This window comes from Physcomitrium patens, chromosome 4, assembly GCF_059467195.1.
Source record: "Physcomitrium patens ecotype Gransden chromosome 4, ASM5946719v1, whole genome shotgun sequence".
NCBI lineage: Eukaryota > Viridiplantae > Streptophyta > Bryopsida > Funariales > Funariaceae > Physcomitrium > Physcomitrium patens.
The window spans coordinates 17,569,111-17,596,642 of NC_143413.1; the positions used below are offsets into that span (position 1 = coordinate 17,569,111).

The 27,532-nt window shown below is 34.6% G+C and overlaps 1 long non-coding RNA gene across 8 annotated transcripts; it reads left to right on the forward strand.

The window, feature by feature from the left end:
- The first annotated feature begins 9,808 nt into the window (after positions 1-9,808).
- LOC149989430 (uncharacterized) lies at positions 9,809-15,894 on the forward strand. 8 transcript variants are annotated; one of them, XR_016502712.1, is made up of 7 exons: positions 9,809-10,062; positions 10,634-11,051; positions 11,830-13,040; positions 13,296-13,366; positions 13,548-14,937; positions 15,090-15,208; positions 15,384-15,894. It is a non-coding gene; the product is annotated as an uncharacterized LOC149989430 (long non-coding RNA). The 8 variants fall into 8 exon arrangements; XR_016502713.1 differs by having other exon boundaries at positions 9,813-10,062; positions 10,634-11,922; positions 13,548-13,582; positions 13,758-14,937; XR_016502710.1 differs by having other exon boundaries at positions 9,813-10,062; positions 11,830-11,922.
- The last annotated feature ends 11,638 nt before the right edge of the window (positions 15,895-27,532 follow it).

Genomic DNA, 27,532 nt, shown 5'->3' on the forward strand with positions numbered 1-27,532 from the left:
AGAAACAACATCTAGGCAAGTTAACATTCTACTTTCAATCCTTGTTCGTAGCTTCTTTGTAGTTGTGATGCTCAGGAGATGGAGAACCAACAACCAACAGATTTGACTTAAGAGCCTTCATTTGCTGAGCTACTAGACGAGACATTATGATTGTGACAACCTTCAAGACCACGTAATCGAGATAAAGATCTTCAAGAACGACATGTTCTTCTTCGAATAGATCGCGAGATACAATGCGTTTGATATCATGATTTGGAAAGGGACTCCTGATGTTTGGTGATTTTACTAGAGGTAGGAACAACTCTTGATGGTGTTCTAAATGTTCTATTCGAAGGAAGTTATGAAGGCCTCAACAATGATCAAATAACTGGATGGTCTTCCTACCCTGGTATAGGACACTATCGATAGTTGAGAGGCCCTATCAATCATCTTCGAAGAGAACAAAGATCAGAGTATGTCGCAAATATAATTTGTAGCATCATAGATTTTCTCAACATATGATGACCTCTCCTCGTGGAATTCGTCCCTAAAAGGGTAGGTAATGTCACGGACATACTCATGTAAGCTAGTAATTACATATATAAATAGGTGGAAGTAAGTAAAAGTAGCTAAAAGTAAGTTAATTCTATAATATTTAATTTAGAAGCTTCCTAGAAGCTTCATAGATGCTTCTTTGACTTCATAGGTGTCTTTAATTGACTTTTTGGATTAGAAACGTGGTTAGTAAGTTGGCCATGTGCCACACATGTTGTTAGCTTAAAGATCAAGCTAACTATGTGGCCCACACGTAGAAAAACTTGCCTTGTAAGTCAAGGCATGTGTTCTACAAAGTCAACACATATTGGAGGTCCTATAGAACGTCGCCACGTAGCCCCTAGTTAGATAGTATATATAGAGACAAGAGTGAAGCCTTCTTCACTCTTGTCAACTCCTTTCTTGCTTCCAATCTAGTTTCAAGGGTTTCTAGTTTTCTTGTCTTTTGGCAATTGCCATTCTAGTTTCTCTTTCAATATACATACTTGTTTATTTATATTTTGTTTCCTTTCTTTGAGTGAAGACTCACTTGTTTGAATTACTTTTTCATCGAATGCTTGTCCTTGACAAATAGTGATAGATGTTGTTAAAAAATAGTTTAGCTATTTCTTTACCTATGATAGATTTTATACATAGTATAAAATGTGTCATCTTAGTAAAATGATCTATTACCACAAATAAAGAATCATACAAACTTGAGACTAAAAGATCTATGATAAAATCTATAGAAACGGAAGACCATAGTTGTTATGGAATAGGTGATGGCTAAAGAAGTCTATAAGCTCAATGGCGAGGAGTTTTGGATCTTGAATAAATATCACATGATTGTACAAAGTCTTTGACTACCTTCCACATTTGAGGCCACCAAAAATCTCTCAATATTAGCTCTAAAATCTTATTGTATCCAAAATGACTAACTGTTGGAAAGTCATGACAAGTTTAAAGAATATGTAATCATGGCCTACTTTTTGGAATATATAATTGTCCCTCAAAATAGAGTAGGTTGTTTTTAAACTTGAATTTGGAAGTATCATGAGATTTAAAAGAATTATTCTTAATATCATGGAGAAGATGATTAGAAGAAATACTTAATTGAATTTGCTCGACAAAGATTGAATCAACAATCAATATTGATTTTTTTGCTCAAAAGTAAAAATACTTTGACTTCAAGAAAATTATTTTTTATTAATTAAAAGATACATCGCCTTCTTTTGGTGCAAGATAAGAATGTCTAAACAAATATTGTTGTTTTATGAGTTGATAAGTGATCTTAAAATGAAATCTTGATAAAGATATGCTCCAACAAACTTGGCGACAATTCAGAACATGTGTTGACATGAAATACTTGAGGTTCTTGTGATCTGTTTACACAGTGACTAGACTTGAGGCACCTTCTAAATAATGATGCCATTCTTAAAATGAATCTATAATTGCAAGGAGCTCTTTATTATAGATCTTATAATTAATCTCGTTTCCAAAAAATTCTTTGGAATGAAAAGCCACTAAATAGAATTTGTCATCTGCTTCCATTTCTGATAATATTGCATCCAAGGCAAAATTTGATGCATCTATTTTTATAAAAAATGCTTTGAAGAAGTCAACACAATATAAGATTGGTGCAAACATAAACTCTTTTTTAAAGCATCAAACAATGATTTGGCTTCTTTACTCCACTCAAGTTTGTCTTTATAAGTCAAATATATAAGTAGAGTTGCAAGTTGAAAAAAATTCTTAATGAAGATCCGATAATAATTAGTTAAACTCAAAAAGCATTGCATGTTTTTTATTTTTTTTGAAATCTTCCAATCCATAATAGTCTGGACATTTTTCAAATCCATCATTAGTCCTTTGTTAGAAATGATGTATCCTAAGAAGTTAACTTGAATAGTCTAGTATATACACTTTTTTAATTTGACATATAATCTTTTATCTCTAAATTTTTTGTAACACATGACAAATATGAACTTCATGCTCTTTTATATTTTAAGATTAAATTAAGATGTCATCCAAATAAAAGACAACAAAATCATCAAATAACTCACAAAAGACATCATTCATTAGATGTTGAAAAAAAAATTATGCATTCATGAGTCCAAAAGGCATGACATTATATTCAAAATGCCTATACCTAGTTCAAAATGTAATTTTCTATTCATCTCCTTTTCTTATGCATACCATATTATATACTCTTGATAAATTTATTTTTATATAGAACTTTCTTTAATTCAATTGATCAAGAAGTCTTGAAATCAAAGGTAAAGAATATCTATTTTTGGTGGTGATCTTGTTGAGTCTTTGATAGTCTACACACATTTGCAAAGATCAATTTTTTTTTTACAAATAAGATAAGAGCCTTGGTTGGAGATTTAGAATGACGTATGAAATTCTTAGCCAAGTTCTCATCAATGTACTGTCATGGACATACATTGGAAGATTCTTCGAATATTCTTCTAGAATACTCTCTAAAGATTCTCTAAAGATTCCTTTAGAAGGTTCTAGAAGATTCTTAGAATATTTCCTAAAGATTCGCTTAGAAGGTTCTAGAATATTCTTAGAAGGTTCTAGAATATTCTGATAGATTCTAGGAAGTTGCTCGAGAAGTTTCCTAATTAGTAGAAGTTGTTGGAGAAGCGTCCTAGTTAGCGGAAGTAGCTCGAGAAGCTTCCTATTCAGTAGTATATATAAGAGTCGAGGCTGAAGGGTTCTTCAGTCTCGACACCACATCTCTTGGAGTTCTAGCTCACCTTTCTGGTGTTGTTCTTGTACTCATCTGTTTAATCTAGTTCTGCCACTTCTTCTTGAACTTCTTGTTAGATTTCAAGTCTGTATTTTGTGTCCGTGACAGTTTGTCGAGACTGCATTTTCACTGGTATCAGAGCTAGTTCCTTCTTGTTAGAGAGTGGATTACCCCTCTTCTTGAAGGTGTGCTAGTGTTTTAGAGGTTGCGGATTACCCTCCTCTAAACTAATATCTCTTCTTTCTCAATATTGGAGCCTTATTCTTCTTGGAGAGAGTGGATTACCCCTCATCTTGGAGTCTTAAGGCGTTTTAGAGGTTGCGGAGTACTCTCCTCTGAACCAATATTGTCCTCTTGTCAAAACTCTTTTTTCTTCTTTCTGAAGGTTAGCCGAAGGTTAAGACGTTAAAATGGCTGAAAGTTTGGAATCCAAACTAGACGCCATCATAAATGCTCTTGCCTCGTTGTCACATAGGACAACAGAGATCGAAGGAGTCATGGTAGGACTCCATAACAATGGAGCATCTGGGATAGCGCCATCTAAAGCATATCAGCCTCAAACTTCTGCGCCAGAAGAAGCAGTTCTACCTCCATTTCAACAAGATCGAGTAGTCCTACAACGAAAGGAGCCTCGAGTTAGTCTTCCGGATAAGTTTGATGGAACTCGTTCCAAGTTTTGAGGTTTTGTCAACCAAATCAGGTTGATAACAATTTTACAGCCCGAACGTTATCCGACGGAGGAAGCGCGTGTTGGGCTTCTTGGAACCTTGCTTACAGCACAAGCTCTGTCTTGGTTTACTCCCTTGTTTGAGAAGCGATCGCCAATCCTGAGCAACTTTGAAACGTTCTTGGAGGCGTTTGCAGAAGCATTTGGCGAGCATGATAAAGTTCGATGGGCTACAACAAAGATCCGATCGCTACGACAAGGAACACGCTCTGCATCAGTCTATGCCTCGGATTTCAGACAATTGGCAAGTGACATTAATTGGGGTGAAGAGGCGTTGGTGAGTCAGTTTTATTGGAGCTTGAAGGATGATGTGAAGGACTTGCTGTTATCTCTTCTTGATCCTCAAACGCTCAACGAAGCTATTAGCCAAGTTGTAAAGTGTGACAACCGCCTATTCCAGCGTCGCCAAGACCAACGTCCAAGACACCAAATGACTCGTTACGACGTGACTATGTCTGCAAATAGCTTAAACTCACATTCGGAGGCAACAGACATGCAAATCGACACGGCGCGTGTCCGATCTCTTACTCCAACAGAGAAGAAATGGCGTATGGAGGAAGGGTTATGTTTGTACTGTGGAGAAGAAGGTCACAAGGTTGGAAATTGCCCAAAGAAGCAAAATTGGCACCCTGTCAAGACTAGAAGTGCGATGATTCTGGAAAACGACGACGCCCAGCCACAGTAGGAACCGTGCGGCTGGACAATCTAATATCACGACAACAATCAGGTTCCTCCTTCTCTGTCCAACCTGCCCGTTGTTTTACAATTCCTTTATTTTTAGGCCCTCAAAAACAAAAAACTTTAGCTTTATTGGATTCGGGGGCATCTACTTGTTTTTTAGATGAAGAGTTTGCTAAACGCTACAAGATCCATTTAGTACAGAAGTCCAAACCTGTTCACGTAGAGGTGATAGATGGACGACCCTTATTGTTAGGCAACGTTATCCACGAATCAGAACCTATAGAAGTGGTATTTAAGGACCATAGTAGTCACGTTATTTTTAATATTATTAGAACCCCATCAAGCCCTGTTATCCTTGGTCTTTCTTGGTTAGAAGATCATAATCCGTCCATTGATTAGAGGCTACGAAGGATAACATTTCCTGAAAAAAATAATAATAAACCTGTTGGTAGAACCTACATGAAGAAATCCATGTTTATTGGAGCGAGAGCGTTCCTAAGATCGTCCAAGGAAGGCGCACCATTTGTCATTTATGCAGCTCCAACTAGCGGCGAGAATATCTCAACATCGAATATACCAGAGCAATATAGGGATTTTGAAGACGTGTTTTAGAAGAAGAACGCCGATATACTGCCGGAACATCGACCATATGATTGCGCCATAGACTTAGAGGAAGGAGCGCAACCACCTTTTGGTCTAATATACAACCTATCGCAAACGGAGTTGGCAGAATTGCAAAAGTACATCGATGAGAATCTAGCCAAGAATTTTATTCGACATTCAAAGTCGCCAGCTGGAGCACCAATCCTATTCGTGAAGAAAAAAGATGGCTCACTGCGGATGTGCGTGGACTACCGAGGACTCAACAAGGTGACCAAGAAAAATCGCTATCCCTTACCTTTGATCTCCGGCCTCTTAGATCAACTTGGACGTGCAAGAATTTTTATAAAGATTGATTTAAGAGGAGCCTACAACCTTGTGCGAATCAAAGAAGGAGATGAATGGAAGACAGCCTTTCGTACAAGGTATGGCCATTTTGAGTACAATGTCATGCCTTTTGGTCTTACCAATGCTCCAGCGGTCTTTCAGCATATGATGAACGACATCTTTCGGGAGTACCTCGATGACTTTGTGGTCATCTATCTGGATGATATTTTGATATTTTCCAAGAATGAAGAAGAACATGAGAAGCACGTTTGTTTGGTTCTTGAAAAACTACGCGAACGAGGACTCTACGCCAAGTTGGAGAAGTGTCAATTTCACCAGAATGAGATGGAATTTTTGGGCTTCATTGCGACTACAGAGGGCTTGAAGATGGATCCAAAAAAGGTAGAAGCAATTATATCTTGGGAAGTTCCGAAGACGGTTAGAGATGTTCAGTGTTTTCTTGGATTTGCTAACTTCTATCGGATCTTCATCAAGAATTATTCTCAAGTTGCTGCACCACTCACGCGTCTAACAAGCAAAGACAAGCTCGAATGGGGATCACAAGCAGCAAAAGCATTTCAAGATCTCAAGACGGCATTCACTACGGCTCCAATCTTGGTACACCCTGACTTTGCAAAGGCTTTCTATTTAGAGACCGATGCTTCAAATTTTGCTTTGGGAGCTGTGCTTTCACAGATGGGCATAGACAAGAAGCTTCACCCAGTTGCGTTCTATTCACGGAAGTTCTCTGCTGCTGAGATCAACTACGAGATCTACGACAAAGAGCTGCTTGCTATAGTGGATGCCTTCCAAGAGTGGCGTCACTTCCTCGAAGGAGCTGCACATCCAATGATTGTTTATATGGACCACAAGAATTTGGAGTACTTCATGACAGCTCGAATTTTGAATCGTCGTCAAGCTCGATGGAATATGTCTCTATCACGATTTGACTTTATTATCACCTACCGCCCTGGAAAACAGCAAGGATTATCTGATGCATTATCGAGGAAATCGTATCTTGCGCCAAAGGCTGGAGAAGCAGCGTTTGATCAACAATGTACAACATTGTTGAAACCAGAAAAATTCAGGATTTTTGCTACTGTTGCAACTATCGATGACGGCTTCCTCAGCGAGGTACGTACTGCGACCATTGAGGATTCTATAGCTCTTGACATCAAACAACGTGTCGATAATGACAAGTTTAAGGTGGAGGGAGATCTTCTGTATTTTGAGGAGTAGTTGTATATCCCGAAAGGACCAACTCGACTCCGAGTACTTCAATCTCGCCACGACTTTCCAGCTGCGGGACATTTTGGATTCAACAAGACTTTGGAGCTCATTTCACGAGATTTTTGGTGGCCCCAAATGTGGAAGGATGTGAAGGAATTTGTCCTTTCTTGTGATGTTTGTTCAAGATCCAAGATCCCTCGACATCGTCCGTATGGACTTCTCCAGCCATTGCCTATTCCGCACCGACCATGGTCTTCAGTTTCTATGGACTTCATTACGGACCTACCGCCATCGAATTCATTTGACAGCATCTTTGTTGTGGTGGATCGATTTACAAAGATGGCGCATTTCGTGCCTTGCAAGAAAACATCGTCAAGTGAAGACACCGCAAGACTCTTTCTTGATAACATATATCGTTATCATGGCCTACCAGATGATATCGTGTCGGATCGAGGTACTCAGTTTGTATCCAAGTTTTGGAGGTCCCTCTTTGAGATATTGAAGGTGGATATTAAGCTCTCTTCGGCTTTTCATCCTCAAACTGACGGTCAAACAGAGCGGGTGAATCAAGTTTTGGAGCAATATTTACGATGCAGCATCAACTATCAACAAGATGATTGGACTGCATATCTACCGCTTGCTGAGTTCGCATACAACAACACTCTTCATGCGTCAACTCAACAAACACCATTCTTCTCCAACTACGGATACCACCCCAAGCTCGATTTATTGAGTTCTTCAGCAAATAACAACCCAGCAGCTGAAGGATTTGTGAAGCAACTATCGGAGCTTCAAGCAACGTTGAAGCTTCAATTGCAATCTGCCCAAGAGAGTTACAAGGCATCTGCAGATAAATATCGAAATGAGGCGCCTACTTTTAAAGTTGGAAGTAAAGTATGGCTTCTTCGACGGAATATCAAGACCAAGCGGCCATGTGACAAATTGGACTATCGGAGATTAGGGCCATTTGTTATCGGGAAGCAGATCAATCCGGTGGCATATCGTCTGGAGTTACCAGCTACTATGAAGGTACATCCAGTCTTTCATGTGTCTTTGTTGGAACCTTATCGAGAGTCAGCTTTTCTCCAAAGAGTACAAAGTCCGCCACCAAGTATCGAAATTGAAAACCATGAGGAATACGAGGTAGAAAAGATATTAGATTCACGGCGTAATAGGAGAAAATTGGAGTATTTAGTGCATTGGAGTGGATACGACATCAATGAGCGAACGTGGGAGCGTGCCGAAAATCTTGCCAATGCACCAAAAAAGGTACAAGAATTTCATCAACGATATCCTCATAAACCTAAGCCGATTCAACGATAGCTTCTTGCTGAAGCTTGCTCATCAAGTAGTATAAAAAGGGGGGAGGGTACTTCCAAAACCCATAGTTCGATAGTGTAGAACTTTGTTAGCAATTATAGTTTGCTCTCATCATTTTAGCCTTTGGACATGGATAGTCAAGATACTACATTTGTTATGTCATCTCAAGCGACTAGCTCACGAAGACGACCGCGAGATGAAGAACCGCCTGTACCACGACGACGTCGGAGGATACCGAGCAACAGATCGCTAGTAATTGTATTTGAGGTCGAGCCTGCCTACGACGGTCAGCCAGAAGGTGTGTTTGGAGGACAGTTTCACAATGAAGACACAGAAGTCCACGCTTGGTCAGAGGTTGAAGGTGTTGGTCACTACCGTTGGCTCCAAGGGCCGATGAATCATTTGCCTCGCGAACAACAATTGGAATTCATAGCGGATGTGATGCGACAGATTTTCATTTTCTTGCGTTGGTATTGACTGATAACAACATTGCTTCTCGGAGACCTCGAAGTTAGAAGAGGAGGTGATGTCATAGACATACATTGGAAGATTCTTCGAATATTCTTCTAGAATATTCTCTAAAGATTCCTTTAGAAGGTTCTAGAAGATTCTTAGAATATTTCCTAAAGATTCGCTTAGAAGGTTTTAGAATATTTTTAGAAGGTTCTAGAATATTCTGATAGATTCTAGGAAGTTGCTTGAGAAGTTTCCTAATTAGTAGAAGTTGTTGGAGAAGCGTCCTAGTTAGCGGAAGTAGCTCGAGAAGCTTCCTATTCAGTAGTATATATAGGAGTCGAGGCTGAAGGGTTCTTCAGTCTCGATACCACATCTCTTGGAGTTCTAGTTCACCTTTTTGGTGTTGTTCTTGTACTCATCTGTTTAATCTAGTTCTGCCACTTCTTCTTGAACTTCTTGTTAGATTTCAAGTCTGTATTTTGTGTCCGTGACATGTACTCCTTGAGTATAGCCAACTCTTTTTGTAATAGACTATAGATTGGTCCAAATGATGGTTGATCTTCTTGATAAAGATTGATGGAAAAATCATGAAGATAATGCTTTAGAAGAATATTTGCAGTCTTTTTTTCAAAAACATCTTGAAAATCTTGATACTAGCTAGGAATATCACTTGACAATTTTTCACCATCAAAAATGGGCATGGCATATAAAGCAAAAGATAATCTTTCTTTTGTAGCATACATAAAAGCTCTCGCATCTACCTATAAGAGTTTAGATATATTTTAACTTATATATTTTTACTTGACTAACAAGATTTAAGGTTAAACTATCAAAAAAATTAAGGTTACAAGAAATCCAATTTATTTGAAGATTATATTTTTCTAACCAAAATAACTAAATTAGATGGAGATCTTATTGCATTAAATATTACTATGCTATTGTAATCTTTAATTACTACATCTAAAAGAATACTGTCATGTGTAACATCTCCAAAAGATAACAAATGATCATTTATGACTTCTACATGTACATGTTTAGTTTCATTTGACTAACAATATTTCTTATTTTTTGACAAAACCTTTGTCTATAAAATAGACTGAGGCTTCTAAATCTAACAAAGCTAAGACTTTGTGATTTTTTAACTGTAAATAAACTTCTATTAGAAAACAAGGTGTGTTGTCCGCATCATCCACTTGTGCATGTGGCCATGGCCGTCGAGGCCATAGCCAAGTCGGCTAAGACAGAAACCGTGCTGCTGCGATCCAATTCCACGGCCATGGCCACAGCGATGGCTATGGCATTGGCTATGGCGTGCGGGAGCAGGAGAAGGTGGAGGAGACCTCGACACTGAGCAGAAGCGCCAATGTTGCATGCATCTCGTCGTGGCCTCGGCTTCTTCGCGTGAGTGATGGAGGTTTAGGAGCATCTGTCCGCTGCTTGCATTGACCTGGTGCGTTTCACTTTGCTTTGTTTCGTGCATTCCTCTGCCACTTGGTGGTGACGTTGAATGCGGTTTCGTGTTAGGCCATGTTGGAATTACGTATGTTCGTGGTGGTGCTAAGATTTAACTAGCGAGCACGAGTGCAAGAGTGCAGTTTGTGAAGGACTTCGTTCAAACATAGGATTTCGAACGGCAGAGGAAGTCACCATGAGTCGTTCAATCGAGGTGTTTTTTTTTTTTTTTTTTTTTTTTTATAGACGTCAACTGTGTTCTTGTCGTTGATGGATGTCCTCTCGCGGATGACATGGCCAATTTTATTTTGTATCTGATATGGATTAAGAGTTCCTTCATTTGCACAATTTGTTTTTGAGAAAGTGCAATGTGTGAATGTATGTGTGTGATTTTCTACTTGGATTGACCAGAATTAGTCCAATAGGATATGTTATAGATCACAAATCTCGGGTGTATTTGTGTTTTTTTCATTTTTTGTGAAAGTAGTGTCTGCTTTGACGATGATCCTGGATTTTTTTTTAACAAACATGCTTTTTGTTGACATTGATTTGCGATCCTTGATTTACAGATAGAGGAGCTCGGGTCGAATTTTTCATAAAATGCAATCTGTCATGTACGAGGATCCCGAAGTGCAATCTGTCAATGCAGTATCTAACACCTTCAAACAAACTAAGTGAAGGTTTCTAATTTTGCATGTTTCGATTGGTTTGTGGTTACTTAATGATAGTGAACTACGATGCGTGTCCTCTCCCTGCATCAGCAAAAAAGAAAAAAAAAAATGGTAGCCGGGAGGCCAAGGTGGTCAAGTTCTGCAGTGTTTTTTTCTTATTTGAACTAGGAGGGAAGGCGTATGTCGTACACAAGGATGTTACTTAGTGGTAACAGTTTCAGCTCTTCATGAATTCTGAACTCCAATTTGGGCGAGAAGTTTGAAAGCTATAGAGTTGGAAATCCATGGTGCACAAGGATTGAATCTTACATAGCAGGTCTCTGTACACTGGTGCCTTTATTCACCTTTTTTTCTAAGACTTCTTCAATATGTAATCCTGAAGTAATGCACGTACTCCAGCATGGAGCACGAAGGATGCCAGTTACCGAATGTGCAAGTTGTGCATGCTAGGAAGCTGTCTAAATATTGCTCATGTATTGTCAAAGCTTAAGGGTTTGCATTTGATTGCATATTAGTCGATTCTTCAGTTCTCAGTACAGCTTACTTTTCAGTTTTTAAGTCCTTCACATTTAGAAGACTGTCGATATTATTGTGCGAATTTAGTGCCTACAAGAAATCCTGCTTGAAAAATTGGTTCCTTATATTAAGCAGTTAACCTTCAGTGTGGATGAAGTTCAAAGATTCAAGCTTGCTCAAGAGATTTACTAAGATTTAAGAGAAAAAAGGGTCTTAGATTTTAAGTGTGCTGAACGACAATGAGAACGATGGTGTCTAGAATGAAAGACAATCTCCTGCAATTTCTTGTGACGTTTCTGTGAAAAACATAAACGCGTAGTAGTATGTTTTAGAAATTTTCTGTCTGTTGCGATGATGGAAAAGTGCTCACAAATAGTGGGTCTTACAAACAGGTGTTGGTTAGTAACCCTTGACGAGGATTCGTGTGCCTTTTATTCAAAAATGCCTGGATGTAAACATTGCTATCAGTACTTAAGGTAGATGGACTGCATTGCAGTGATTTGGACATACTGGAAAGGTTTGAACTGGAAAACTTTGGATTTATTCCGCTTCTTACGGATTTCATCTACATTGTGTAGGGCTATCTCGAGAGAAATTTGAAAACTGGAGATCTACAACCATTTGAAAATTTTCAAGTCAGCTCAGCTGCTGAAGTATTAAATTATAGACAGGTGAGCTTGTCATAAAGATGCCTGACCATTTTGATGACCAGCTACATTATACAGACAGGAATCAATGTGTTCTTAGTCTCTGGTTCTTTGTGCTGGTCTAAGCTTTAAGCGACACAGCACTCTCCGGTTCACAAACTCAATATAACTCACAGTAGTCTTCTCACAGAACTGTCTATTTGAAATGTGCGCTATTATGTGGAACTTTCTTCTTAATTCATTGTGCAAGGATGTTGAAACATGTGGAGGACATAGACACTAATAACTGCATCAGGGTCCAGTGATTTGTGAAAACTTGAACAGCAATGATGCATAGAGCAGTATATTTATGCGTCTGGAATAGTAATATATATAATAATGCAACGACTGATCTAAGTTCCGACGTTGCGAATGAAAACAGAGCGAAGGCTCGAAGTCATGTAGGACAGTTGATGATCGCATGCTCATGTTCCGTTCAGTTCAGAATGGTTTGCGAATGGTTCATGGAGCTAGGCGAATGAACTCACCTGCTCCAAACATTGACGCATTTTGAAACGCTCCGAAACAGACTGTCACAGAAAAATTAACGTCTGATGTGTTGATGAACTTATTGACGCTCCCGGAGTTGTTGATTTCAGCTTTTAATGGCAGTGCTTTGTCGCAGTAGTTTATGTAGTCGAATTCGGATAGGCACACCAATTAGGGGTATTAGACCGAATCCAACCACTTTTTAGTTCTCTTTACACGGTCAGATTTTTACTGTTTAGTCAGAGCAAACCAACATCCTTGATTGATACACATGTACATGTCGTGGTGTTCTCATTTTCCAATTCGGTTCTGTTCACGTTGCTGCAGGATAAGATTACATCTTGAATTTCGTGTACGCTTTTTCTCGTTCTTGGTGTGGAAATTGACTTTCTTAAGATCTCTTGTTAGAGACAGAGACTTGCTGCATAGACAGCACCAACCAAGTTTTGTGTGCATGGTGAACTTCGTGCAAAAAACAATTAATTTTCTAATGCTAACACGAACTAGTTGAATTTGAGCTGGTTTATCAGGTTCCCACGATTGGGAAGGAATCGTTTTATATCCGACTTGCTCATTAGTTCCAGCTCAATTTTGGGTTTAGCACCTGCATCGAAGTATACCTTTCTAGTCTGTGTATCCCTTGTGGTAGCTTACTTAATAATTAGAAATTTACCTTTTTTTCATTTTATTTGTTTTATTTGTTTTATTTGTTTTGTTTAATCCCTGAATGGTTGAGGCAGATCATGCAATTTCCAATTGAAAAGGGTTATATTATGACATTCCAATCAACTTGTGTCGTACTCCATATTGTTTCGTCCTTGGGCTGTACATTATATGTGCTGATCTTGAGTTCTTTACGTGTCTAACAGGGGGGAATTATTTCCGATAAATCTTATACTTCAGACTTGTTTTTCTTGTGCTGCTCTTGGTGGGATTGTAGGTAAAGACCATATCCAAGTACGCCTCAATATGTTGGGGTGAACCTTTCACTTGTTTATGTCATTGCGTAGTTGACTTTTATTTTAATTTCTGTAAATATAAGCTGATCCATGTATTATTGATCTACATTTAATTGATTTTCATCTTCAGTCTGAATATCTTGAAACCTGTTGTGAACACAGGTGCTCAAAGCCCAAGTTCAAGTTTTAGGGAAAAGGTATGCAGATGTCCATTCTAAAGACGCTGTAGAGGAGAAGTATGTGGAAGAGGTCTCTTTTTGCAATGTATTCATGGTTGACGATTGAAAATTTATAACAGAATCACTTTTAATTTCTTGCAAAATATACATTACAATGTAATTGTTGTGGTGTTATGTGATCTGGCCGGTTCAGGTGATCGATCTGATTATGCAAATCCAAAAAGTTGTTGCTTTTTTAATCCTTTTCAGCGGATCTTCAATCTGAAGGGATGTTTTGGTTTGATCAAACATAACACTTTTGTTGGACAAAGCTCTCTCAACTCCAGAATTGGCTGGAACAATCAGTCCTGGAATTATAAGAAAGAGCCTAATCCAATTAGCACGCAGCCACGATTATGCGATATTTGCTTCAACAAGTGTGTGATTTGATTATCATATATGCTGGTTACCTATGTCAACTATGCAGCTTGCGTGCATGGATGGATTTATCAAAATAAGTAAAAAATAACTGTCTCCATGCTGCCCACTTGCTGTGGACTGCAATACATACTTGGAAGCTTGCACAAAGATGGGAGGCCGTCGAGAGCCTTCTTTTTTATCCTCAAACTAATTTTCAATTTTCCCAGGTCAATGAGCGAGCAGGGACTGGATGATCTACTAGCTGCTGATGAGGTGTTCTGCACTGGAACTGCTGAACCCTAAATCGCCATGGGAAACCATCACATTCGGCACAAGCTGGCAGCGCCAATATTGCCTCAAATGTGATTTTGTTTCTTATAGTTTTACACTACTGCGCTTATTATTATGCAAGGGAGGTTACGTGAATCGTTGTGGCAGAGGGATGCCATTGTCCCCTCCTTGTGTCAATTTGTGAATGAATCAAGCTAATTATGATCATAGCGTTTCTGATTTGTCCATTCTGTTCTTCAGGGTTCTTTGTTTTTTATTTTTCGCCACAAGCAAAGCTTTGTTATTTGACTTGAGTTCGCAATGCAGAATGAAATTGTACATTTCTGTAGCAGCGCTTCTATTCTCAGCTTGTGAAAGCTGCAAGTGGAGCCCATGTGTAATCTTTGGTGGTATTTTAAGAAAAGAAATCCTCGTCAGCCCACTATTTCTAGCTCACTGGTACTTGAGTTTTCCCACAAAAATTGAATACTTTAAGTTCTGGATGGCCTAACACAAGTAGGGTGATAGGCCTTTCAATTGCAAGCACCTGAAGACCGCCTTATGGTGTACCGGAAGCAGATTACATTTCGACAGGGTAGACGATTCCCGCATGTGCTTTATGGACGTGTAATTGGGAGATTGAAACTGGAATTGGGAGTACTGAAAGTTTCATCCCTCTATGTGAACACATCCCCTCACTCATGGTGTAAAGTCAGACCTTGCCTTTGGTGTTGATTCCTTTCCCCTGTTAATATCATGCTCTCTTGCACCATTAATCTCTAACCTCAATTCATAGAAGACTTCATGCTAGCCGTGTGATCTAACTCCCGCCTGGTTTCCACCCAACTCACTGCAGGGCATGCGCATGAAGGCAGCAGGTCCTTAAACGTATTCCAACACTGAAACGAAGCAAGTTCTGTGGTTTAGGATGCAGTATTTCTCAGCCTGGGCGAAAGGTATATCATCAGTCTTCAGGTAAGAATACAGTATCCACGGCCTCAAAACCTGCCACCCTGCGACATGATGTCTGGGTTTTGCTTGCAAACTTGCTAAAACCTGCTGTCAGCTTTTTCATTATTTTGGTTTTTCCTTCCCAGTTTCTGAACGGATGCTGGCTGCATGGGTTAACCTGGTGAATCTCTCTCTCCAGGCTCTTGTGAGTGTTGAGACAGTCGGCCGCCAGGGCAGTACTACTACAGTGGCCTCTGCTGCTAGTGTCCGGCATTAGTTCTATGTGACCCTCCTCTACAATTCTTTTATTTTTATTTCTTATTTCTTTTAAAATGAGCCTTTCTATGAGCTCAACAAGTGGGTTGAGGTGGATGAAATAGATGAATGGGTTACATGGGATGGTCAATTCTATGCAGCCAAGCTGGCCCTACTGAAGACCACCACCAGTACTTGAAGTTCACAGAAGGCCACATGTGAGCTTATGGGCATAGTTCCAGCTTTGCACCTGCTATACATGGTTCTGCAATGGTCAGGCTTTTTTCTTTCTTCACCCTCTTAGCCATGCATACTAGCTCCGAGATGATGTAGGCTTTGGGGCCTCCAGTTCAGCATATGCCACAAGTATATAGATTATTTTTATACAATTAAAAATGTGTTTCCCCTTCCCACAGATGGATGAAATACTACTGCATGGAAACTATTTGAGAACATTGTTTTGTTGCAAATAATTATATATTTAGCTCTTTGATTGTGTGTGTAAATGTGTGTGTGTGTGTGTAAATAAATATATATATATATATATATGTGTGTGTGTGTGTGTGTGCAATTCAAACATCCACTTGCATTGTTCCAAACACAGTTTAGAACATGTATTAAAAGGTAATGCAATCAGTGACATACTTTTAGAGAGAAAATTGTAAGGATTTTTTTTTTTTTTTTTTCAAATCTATAATTTATTTATTTTTCATTTCTTCCTTGAATCAACTTTTCCCACACACAGAAGAAAAAAAATTGTGTGAGTCCAAGAAGTGAGTGTTGAATCCATGCCACAAAATATACAGATACTAGACAGTGGGCTTCAAAAGGCAGCCAGTTCAAGTCAAATTGTGTGGAGGAAACACCCCTTGCAACTGAAATTCATGCAGCTTGCTGAGTCTGGGAAATAGGGTTCCCCTCCAATGCATTGCCTGGCTTTTCGACTGCTCATGTCATCCTTAGTCTTCTCAAAAACAACATGCATACCTTTACTATTCATACCTCTATCTGTCCATTCTTTCTGTTCATTTTCCTACTTACCCCCATTAAAAAAAAGTCTATGTTGTTTGTCACTTTCTTAGTGGTTGGTTAGTTCCATATTCACATAAATTGTCACTTTTAGTCTTTTGAGGGCTTACAATTTTGTAATACAACAAACTTGTGTGTGTGTGTGTGGTTGGGGGATTAATATGGTCAAAAAATGTGTGTAAATGAATCAAGCCAATTGTATATGGTATTAATCACAAATTTAATCCAAAATAACCTAATAATTGAATTCAAACTAATTAAACTTTTACTTTTTTAAAAGATATCTACAATAGACATGCTTAAACTATCAGTAGTTCATTTTAATGTCATCAATACATGGGACAGTATTTTAAAAATAAGATCAAATATAATTGCATTAAAAAAAACTAAAAAATCTAAAAGTAATACAGTTCATCAAATGCGCATTTAAATATTTTGAAATTAATATATTTTATTTTAGAATTTTACTTATGCATGTGCCCTATACCACATTTATTTTATTTTTCTCTGAAAATAAGAAAAATATCACGTGCAAAATAATTTCAATACCAAGTGTGAAAAGTTCATAAAAAACATGAATAAAAGTATTGAACTCTACAAATATCTTTTTTAAATATATATATTTCTTTAGATGAAGTGATTTGACACACTCTCATTGATGTAATGCATTATACATCTTATTATAAAAAATGTCTTAGATGTAAAAAATAAAGAAAAATATATTGTGTATATATATACATATATACATATTTTATTCAAAATTATTCATCTATGTACTTGAGAGTACCAACAATGTATTCATTTTTTCTTTAGATTTTTTTTTATTTTTATTATTATTTATTGTGGGAAAAAAATAAAAAAATAAAAAATCTACATCCATGCTTTGTAGTAGGCACAACATTAGTATAATTTTAAAAGGTATGCATTTATTGTCAAAAACAAGGAAAATTTATGTATTATTATTAATTTCCCTACAAGCATATTTGCCATACTAATATGTTTTCATTAACTTTCCTTACTAAATTCAAGAAAATTAAAAACATCAATAACAACTGGAGTGAGTTTAAATAAGGTTGGCTTATCTGTGTAATGCCTCTCTTTGAAGCACCCCCAAAATGTACCCCCGTGTATGTATTAATGTATATATGTATACATACAACGTATTCAAAACTGAAAGTAACAAATTCAATGGGAATACAGTGACTGGTTTTGTATTTAAACAATCAGTGATTTGAGGAACATATTTCTAAATATAATCATTAATACTTATATATATAAATATATGACATACTGTCGCAAATTCAAACCACAACAAAGTGTTCCAGCACACAACTCATGAATTCAAGCTGAACGAACTGAGAATATTAAATTTAAAGAGGGCCATGCAACATTCATTACACAAAATACATAATGTTGCAAAAAAGGACGGGGACAGGCCGGACGGGGATGGGTACGGGCCGGGTGGAAGGACAGAACGGGGGGGGGGTGTGCACCCGGCGGAAACGAAAAAGACGCGCCAAAAGTACTCGTGTGCCACCAGGGAGTCCAGGTGGCGAAGGGGTTAACGGGAACGCCGCACTGCCGCGTTCCCATATCAAACGGGCTTCTGCGTTCCCTTCCGGCCCCGGAATCTGGTCCCGTGGCATCCGCCAGATGGGATTCAGTGGGATCCGACGCTGACGTGGAGAATCTCTTGTGTCACGTCATTCACGACGATGATGTCACGTGAATTCGGGAAAAAAATAAAAAGGTGTTTCCAAAGCACGTTCTCCTTTCATTTCTATTATTATATTATTATTATTTGTCTCTGGGGAAATGATTCTGCCTTGTTTTGATTCTGCCACCGAGCTTTATCCTAGCCCTCTTCACTCGTTGTGTTATTATTATTATTAGTATTTGCCTATTTTTTAGAGTCACCAGCATGAGTAAATACACTGATGTCTCTCTTTAATATGCATAGTTCACAAAGAGGAAAGTAGCAAAATAAACCATTCCTCCCTACCAAAGCCACAACAGTGCATTCCCTGGGCTATTAGGCATTGCCTGAATTGTGAAATAATAATCCTCACACACTTCAATTTGCTTCATTTGTTTATTTGTTTGTTTGTTGGTTGTGTGGTATAAAACCTAATCATAGTGCAGGAGGTTGTTGAGAGTGTTCCCATTATAGCATGGCAACTCCCAGCTTGCAGCCCATGGCTTTTGAATTTGATATTGTATTCACAGCCGGGTGTTTTGTAACATGTGGGGTTTTGCAACAATGCTTAGAACATTCCAATACAGTTTGGATTTATAAAGGTGGTGTAGTGTGAAACAAAGTTAGATGAGAAAATTGTACCCAAATAAAAAGGCTGTGAGTATGCTGATGAAACTGTGAACAAATCAAGTGAATAAAATAGAAGGCTGATACTTTTTTATTTTGTATCTAGAAGAAAATAAAAAAATTAAAAAAGCATCAAGAAACAACATCCAAAAAAAGAAAAAGATCATGCAGTGAAACTGAAAAAAAACAAAAAAAAAAAACAAAACAAAACAAAACATAATATATATATATATATATATATATTTGAAAACATTGATAATGATCTTCTAACAGACAACATTTGTGAAGCATTCTCTGCCAACAACAGCACAACTTAAACATCTGACTTCAGATTGACACACAGCTCATGCAAGGAATAAACATACACAGCATTATTAAACATACAGTCTCATAGACAACAGTTACCCAAAAGAACAAAAACAGAGAGTGAGTGTGTATGTGTGTGTTTTTGTGTGCATATTAACTGTTTGTACACGTCCCAAAGCATGTGGAATAGAACATCAACCCACCATAGAAAAGCCATAAAAACTAGTCATTCATTTGTTCAATACATTCAATGATGTGGGCTGCAAATCTGCTTCAGTCTGGGACAATATTAGGCAAACAAACCATAGCCCAACAGACTTAGCGGGTGTGCCAAATGGGTGGTGTATGACTAATGTATGAGGGAAAATATAGAAGGTTTCTAGTCCCTCCCATTGGATATGTATGGACAGCTCTTTCCACACATGGTTTTAGGGACCTTGCCACCAAGGCACAATCTTAGTTCCCCTGGTTCATCAAATAATAGGGTTGTGGAATTGGTTTTCATCTGGATTCCCATTCACTCTGGCCATGTGTAAGCTCACCCCTAAATTTGGGTCTTCAATTCCTTTTCACAAGCCCCAAGTGAAAACATGACAAGGGAACATCTTGTTGGTGAAGTGGAATCCCATATGGTATCTTTAACTAGGTGAGATTTGATATCACAAATTTTTTATTTTTCATTTATTTTTATTTTTTAAAGTGATGTGAGTTAATTTGTGTTGGATAAATGAGATTATAATTAATTTTTGGAAGTATTACTGGCAAAGACTGTTTTTCTTCTCTCAAGACAAAGGTGGTATTAGCATATGAATTATATATATATATATATATATATATATATGTTCTTCCTAATTTAGAAGATTTTCACGAACAACAACAAAAATGGAACTTAAAGTGGGATACGTGAAATCCTTTAGGGCTGACTTGGGCTGTTTTGGAATGAAATTGGTGCTTATCCATCCGAACAGAAAAAAGTTGAAGGAGAGATCATCCATTGGAGCCCATAAACAATGCTTCCTATTTTTGCTCATCAAGTTCCCACAAATAGTGCACACTGAGTCCTATTACTACTACGACCCCTATGACCGTTACTGACCCATGTATTTAGATGTATAATTTGTGCATTTCTAAATTTGTATCACAAGTTTCTAAAAAGTATTTGGTTGAGTTTGGATGGAAACAGAAGCCAATAAATCCATTTTGTACAAGGGAGACTGAGAAACTATGTCATTCCTATTATAGTTAACTGGAATTTTATTGCATTTGGCAAGTCTTAGCATGAAAAGGGAAAAGAAAGAAAGAAAGAAAGAAGTAACAATGATGTTCATTTCTACTATTCCATTTAATATCAAACTCCAGTTAATTCCGTTGAAGTTGCATGGAACAACAAGATGTGCAGTTTTTTAAGCTCAAACCTGATACCTGACTTGAAAAGTGTTGATGATTGATTCTCAATATATATTTTTAATTATCAGTTTTTGTGATATTTGAGAGTTTTAAAATCAATCTATGTGGATTTGCATGTATGTATGTATGTATATATATATATATATATATATTCCCTAGCAAAATGCAATGCCGTTGGTCACAGAAAGTTCCCTCCAAGTTCCGCACATTCCCTCATTTACAGCCAATGAGAATGCTTTTTTGTCTCTTTGTGTTATTATTAAAATGCTTTTTATATATATACTAGAAAAGTGTGACTCAAATAAAGAATTTTTTCAAAGATATGTTTGTGAGTCAAAAAATATTTTTCACAATGTTTGTAGGAAAAAAAGAAATAAAATACACAATGGAAGTTTTAGTTACAAAGTGGGATAGCTAAATCCATGCCATTGTCATGAATAATATGCAAAAAGTTAGTTAATCTTATTCAAAGAACTACTTGTTAAATTATTAAAAAAAAACATAAAATTACATTAAAAAAGAGTGAAATTGTATTAAGACATTCAAAGATGTACTAAAGTCAAATCTTAGAACTATGGATAGATAAAATAAAATAAAATAAAATAAAAATATATATTACTAATAACCATCTAATTAAAAATTATAGAAAAATAATATTCAATGTGGAATTTAAATTCTTAGATTGATCAATATTTGTACCTAAGGATATAAATGCATATGCAACATTGTATTGACTGATATTTTCTTGGAACTTCCTTACTCTTGCATCCTAGTCTTCAAATAAGTGTCTCAAAAGCAAAGGCAGAGAAGGTAGAGATGGTAGAAAAACCTTTCCTTGAAAATAACACTATCCAAATAATAGCAACTCTCTTAAAGACCAGGCTAAATGTTTGTTAAACTAATGCTATACGTTACAATTAGGACACAAAACATTCATCCTCCTTAAATTATGTACAGCTTTAGTGCTTGTTATTACAACCTCTCATTGATTTCTCTCTCTATGATCATTAGTAACTATTTTAGCTTCTCTTTGTGCTCTCTTATGTTCTTTATGATGTTTTTGAGCAATTGCTCTTTAATTTATTCCATTCATTGTTAAAGTTAAATTGTTCATAATGACAAGGTTTCCACTAAACAATTGGAATTAGCTTGTAAGTGTCAAAATTGTACCTCTATAAAATTCCAATAAAATCTTGATACTCAAATACTTTAGCAAGATTATATAGTACTTGTAAAATAAAAATGAGCATGTATAACTTAATTAGTCAAAATATAATGCATCAATGCTTATTTATTTATTTATTTATTTATATTTTTCTAAACATCTATGCATTCCTATTGATTCTAATTTTACATATTTTAACAAACTACTTGCTACAAAAAAAACCAAAATAAATGCATAAAATAATAAATATTTATTTTTAATTACTAAATATTATTTATTAAATAATATATAAATATCAATTTCTATATTTATACACATAATATATTACTTAAATTTTTTGTTTACAATGAAGATATAATATAAAATATAAAAACTATAAAAACTATTAATTTAAAACTATTAATTATAAAATAATAAAATAATTTTGATTCTTATAAAATTTTATTTCTTATAAAACTATAAAACTATAAATACATGAAGATATTTGATAAAACTATAAAAATATAAAAATACTACAAATACTACAAATATTATTCGTAATGATTAAATTCAATTTATAAATATTGAAAATATTATCTTTAAATATTATCTTTTACAAAAAAAACTATGTACCTTTTTCAACAATCATGTATAATTATCTCTACTTGGAAGTACTTGTAAGTAGCTTTTTCAGGATTTTAGATTTAGCAAAATCAATCTTGAATCCAGTTACTTAATTTTTAGTTTTTAATAGAAATTAAAGAAATTAAAACAAATTGTAAAATCAATTGGTTATTGATTCAGGTGAAGAAAGGTTTATGAAGCTCTAGCTTGTGAGCTTCTCAATATAACTTTGCTGTAAAAACTTTTTATTAGAAACTTATTAATAAGTTATTAGACTCATAAGTTAATAATCAAAATGAAAAAAAAAAAAAAAAAAAAAGATTCATCATCAAGCAAGCAAACAAAGATGCTTGAATAATATGATTAAATAATTTTCAACACCTCTAGGAACAAATGTTGAAAGATCAACAAAAAAAGTTATTCTTTCAAATTTCTTCTTGCAGCCAACTATTTATGATCTTCAATTTGGCATCTTGTGTAAATAAATAAATAAACTATAATTTAACTTTTAATTTACTTAAATTGGTCATGTTTATGAAATATACTATTCAATAGATGCTTTCAAAAGTCTAAACTACAATGAATGAAAAAAACACTAGAATCTAAGTGCAAAAAGATTTCAATTTGCAAGTCTAATATGTGCTTTGAATCTTTTGGAAAGTTAAGAAAGATTTTTTTTAGATTAACTTTAAAGTGAAGAGGTAGATTGTTGGTGTTATAGACATGCAATAAAAAAGATTATAAGAATATTCTAAGAATATTATATAGTATTTTAAAATATATCTAAATTTTGAAATATAGTATTTTATATTTTGGATCATTCTTCATAGAGAGTGGATTAATCTTCTTCTTGAAGGTATCTAAGCGCTTTAGAGGTTGCGGAATACCTTCTTCTAAATTCATATTATTTTAGAAACTTTTTTCTTTTCTTTTCTAAGATAGTTAGAAGTAAAATTGTTAATATGGTTGAGTCTCTTCAGTCCAAGTTAGATATTATTATGAATAGGCTAAATGCTTAAGATCATAGAACTATTAAAATTGAAGAATTTTTTGTAAGATTTTATGGTAATACAAGATTTGGAGCAGGTTAGCCTATGATGCAATTACTTTTTTAAGCATCTACATTCAAGGACATAGTAGCATCTATACCTCAAGAAGAAAATTTAACTATTCAGGAATGTAAAGAACTTCAAATTGATCTTTCAAAAAGTTTGATAGTATATACTCAAAGTTTTGAGGATTTATTAATCAAATTCAATCGGTAACTTTTTTACAATCTAAGCACTATCCAATAGAAGAATTGCAAGTTGATTTAGTTAGAACCTTGATCAAAAGACAAGCCTTATCTTAGTTTGCTCCTTTATTTGAGAGGAGATTTCTAATCTTGAGCAATTTTGAAGCTTTTTTAGAAGTATTTATAGAAACATTTGAAGAATATGATAAGTTTCAATGGATGACAACAAAGATTTAATTATTACAATAAGAATCATGCTTTACATTAGTTTATATATCTAATTTTAGGCAATTGGCTTGTGACATTAATTGAGATGAACAAGCTCTTATGAGCCAATTCTATTAGAGACTAAAGGATGATGTGAAAGACCTATTATTATCATTATCTATCCCTCAAAAATTTAATGAAGCTATTAACAAATTTATAAATTATGATAATCAATTATTTCAATACCATAAAGATCAATGCTTGTAGACTTTGACAAATCAATGTATTAGAAATTTGTACTCTACTACTTCGAAAAATATATTATTTTCATACTTTCGAGTTGAAAATATACAAATTGATGCAATATAGTTTAAATCTCTTATAGCAAAGGAAAAGAAATATTTATTTCAATAAGATATATGCTTATATTATAGTGAAGAAGGTCATAAATCTAGGAATTGTTCAAAGAAATAATATACAACTAGAACTAGGAGTGCAATTGTTCGAGATAACAAAGAGACCTAGCTATAATAGGAATCGTGCAACTAGACATTTCACCACCTCAAATTCATTAAGGTCCCTTTCTCTCTCTCTCTCCAATCTACTCATTATTTTACTATACCTTTATTTTTTGGTCCACAAAAACTATAAATAAATACCTAATTAGATTCAAGAGCATTTATTTGTTTTTTAGATGACAAGATTTTTAAACTTCATAAAATTATTTTGATACAAAAATCAAAATGTGTACATATAGAAGTAATAGATGGTTGATTTTTATCTTCAAGTAATGTTATCCATAAGACTATATTGCTAGAAATATCATTTGAGGATCATAGTAGCTAAATAATATTCAATATCATTAGAATTTAATCCAATTCTATCATTCTAAGACTTTTGTAGTTAAAAAAATATAATCTATCTTTAAATTGAAGGTTTCATAAGGTTGAATTTTCAATAGAATTCCTTCAGACAAAATCTATTAAGATGTCATTGACAACAAAGCTCTTATTTTTTGAAGCAAGGACTTTTATGAAGACGGTTAAGAAAAAAACACTATTTTTTTATTTATATAACTCCAAATTGTAAAGAAGTAAGTTCACTAGTAGATATCTTACAGTAGTATAAGGAATTTTAAGATGTCTTCAAATAGAAGAATGTTGATATATTACTGAAGTATTGATTGTATGATTGTACCATTGATCTTCAAAAAAAAGACTCAAATACCATTTGGCCTAATGTACAACCTATCAGAAAACAAGCTTTTGTCATTAAAAGATTACATGAACAAAAAATCTTGCAAAGAACTTAATTTGGTATTGTAAATCTTCAACATGTGTACTAATAATTTTTATTAAGAAAAAAAATAGATCTTTGCAAATATATATTTATTATTGCAGCCTCAATAAAATAATCATAAAAAATTATTATCCATTATTATTGATATCAAGGCTTTTTGAGCAACTTTATCAAGCCAAGATCTATATCAAAATAGATTTTTGTAGAGCATATAATTTGGTTTAGATTAAAAAAGGAGATAAATAAAAGAAAGAATTTTGGACAAAGCTTGGATCTTTTGAATATAATATCATGCCTTTTGGATTGACAAATGCTCTAGCTATATTCTAGCATTTGATAAATGATATTTTTTGAAAATTCCTACACAAGTTTGTTATCTACTATCTTGATGATATCTTAATCTACTCCAAGACTCCTAAAGAATATAAAGAATATGTAAGATTAGTCTTACAAAAGAAACAAGATACAAGATTATATGCCAAATTAGAGAAATGTGTATTCTACCAATCAAAAGTAGAATTTCTTGGATATAGTATATCCAATGAAAGCATATTGATGGATCCAAAGAAATTTCAAGCTATAATGGAATGGGCAACTTCAAAGATAGTAAAGGATATATAATGTTTCTTTAAATCTATTAAATTCTATTAAATACTTAATAAAAATTATTTCCAAGTTGATATTATTTTTACTCAATTAATATCCAAAGACAAAGAGCTTTTTAAGATTTAAAGGCAAATTTTGCCATAGTTCTAATCTTAATACTTTTAGATTTCACATAGGTCTTCTATTTAAAGACTGATGCTTTCAACTTTGCATTAGAAGCTATACTACTACAAATAAAAAAAGATAGAAAATTCCACCAAATTGTGTTATATTCTAAAAAGTTTTCAACTACGGAGATCAATTATGAGATTCATAATAAAAAGCTTCTTGCGATTGTAGTTTCTTTTTAAGAATAACATCATTTGTTAGAAGGTACTACACATCTTAAGACTGTATATACAAATTATAAGAATTTGAAATATTTCATATCAACTCAGATTTTGAATTGCTATGAAGCTCATTGAAATATGTCATTATCTTATTTTGATTTTGTAATTATGTATCAACCAAAGAAGCAACAAGGACAATCAAATTCTTTATCAAGGATATTATATCTTACTCCAAAAGCTAGAAAAGTAAAATTTGATCTCTTTCTTGAAGCTAAAATAATTTTGTCTTTGTGCTACTTCTATGATTATACATGTTGATTCAAGTTTTTTTAAATAAATTTATATAATATTAGCTAAAGATTCAAAATTTTATAATATCAAGTAATGCCTTGACAACGACAAATTCAAGTTTGTAGAAGATCTCTTATATTTAAAAGATCATTTATATATTCCAGAAGGACTAATATGACTTTGTGTTCTTCAATCTTATTATGATTTTTGAGCTACATAACATTTTGGGTTTAATAAAACATTGGAGCTTATCTCTTCAAATTTTTGGTAGCCTCAAATGTGAAAAGACTAAGAAAGAATTTATCCTCTCATGTAGCATGTGTTCAAGATCCAAGAATTCCTAACATTGTTCTTATGGACTTCTACAACCACTATCAATCCCAAAGCAACCATGGTCTTTAATATCAATGGATTTCATCACTGATTTCTTGCCATCAACTATATTTCATGCTATCTATTTTGTTGTAGATAGACTTATAAAGATTGCACATTTTGTCCCATACAAAAAAGTGATTTTTGGAGAATAAATAATAAGGATCTTTTTTGATAATATATAATAATTTCATAGCCTAATCAATGACATCATTTCTAATTAAGGATCTCAATTTATATCAAAGTTTTGAAAATCTTTTTTTGAGATATTAAAGGTGGAAATAAAACTTTCTTCTATCTTCCATCCTTAAATAGATGGTCAAATAAAACAAGTCAATCAAATTTTGAAGCAATATTTGTGACGTATCATTAGCAAGATGATTAGACTTCATATTTGTCTTTAGCAAAGTTTGCTTATAATAATATTTTTCATGCTTTGATTCAAAAAATACCATCATGTTCTAATTATGATTATTATCCAAGTTTGATTTGTTATGTATATCAAAGGAAGAAAATCCAAAAATTGAAGATCTTGTAAAATAATTATTACAGCTCCAAATAACTTTGAAGCTCCATTTATAAGCAGCTCAAGATTCTTACAAAATATCCTTAAATATTTTTTTTAAAAAAAATCTTATTTTTAAATTTTGAGATAAAGTATGTCTTCCTTGATAAAATATCAAGACTAATTGGTATTGCAATAAATTAGACTACCAAAGATTGGAGCCATTTTGTATTCAAAAGTAAATCAATCTAGTAGCTTATTAATTGGAACTACATACATCTATGAAGGTACATCTAGTCTTTTATATTTCTCTTTTAGAGGCTTATTTAGATTCAATTATTTCAGTAAGAATACAACCATTAGTGCCTTGCATTGAAATAGATAATTATGTAGAATATGAGATAGAAAAGATTCTCA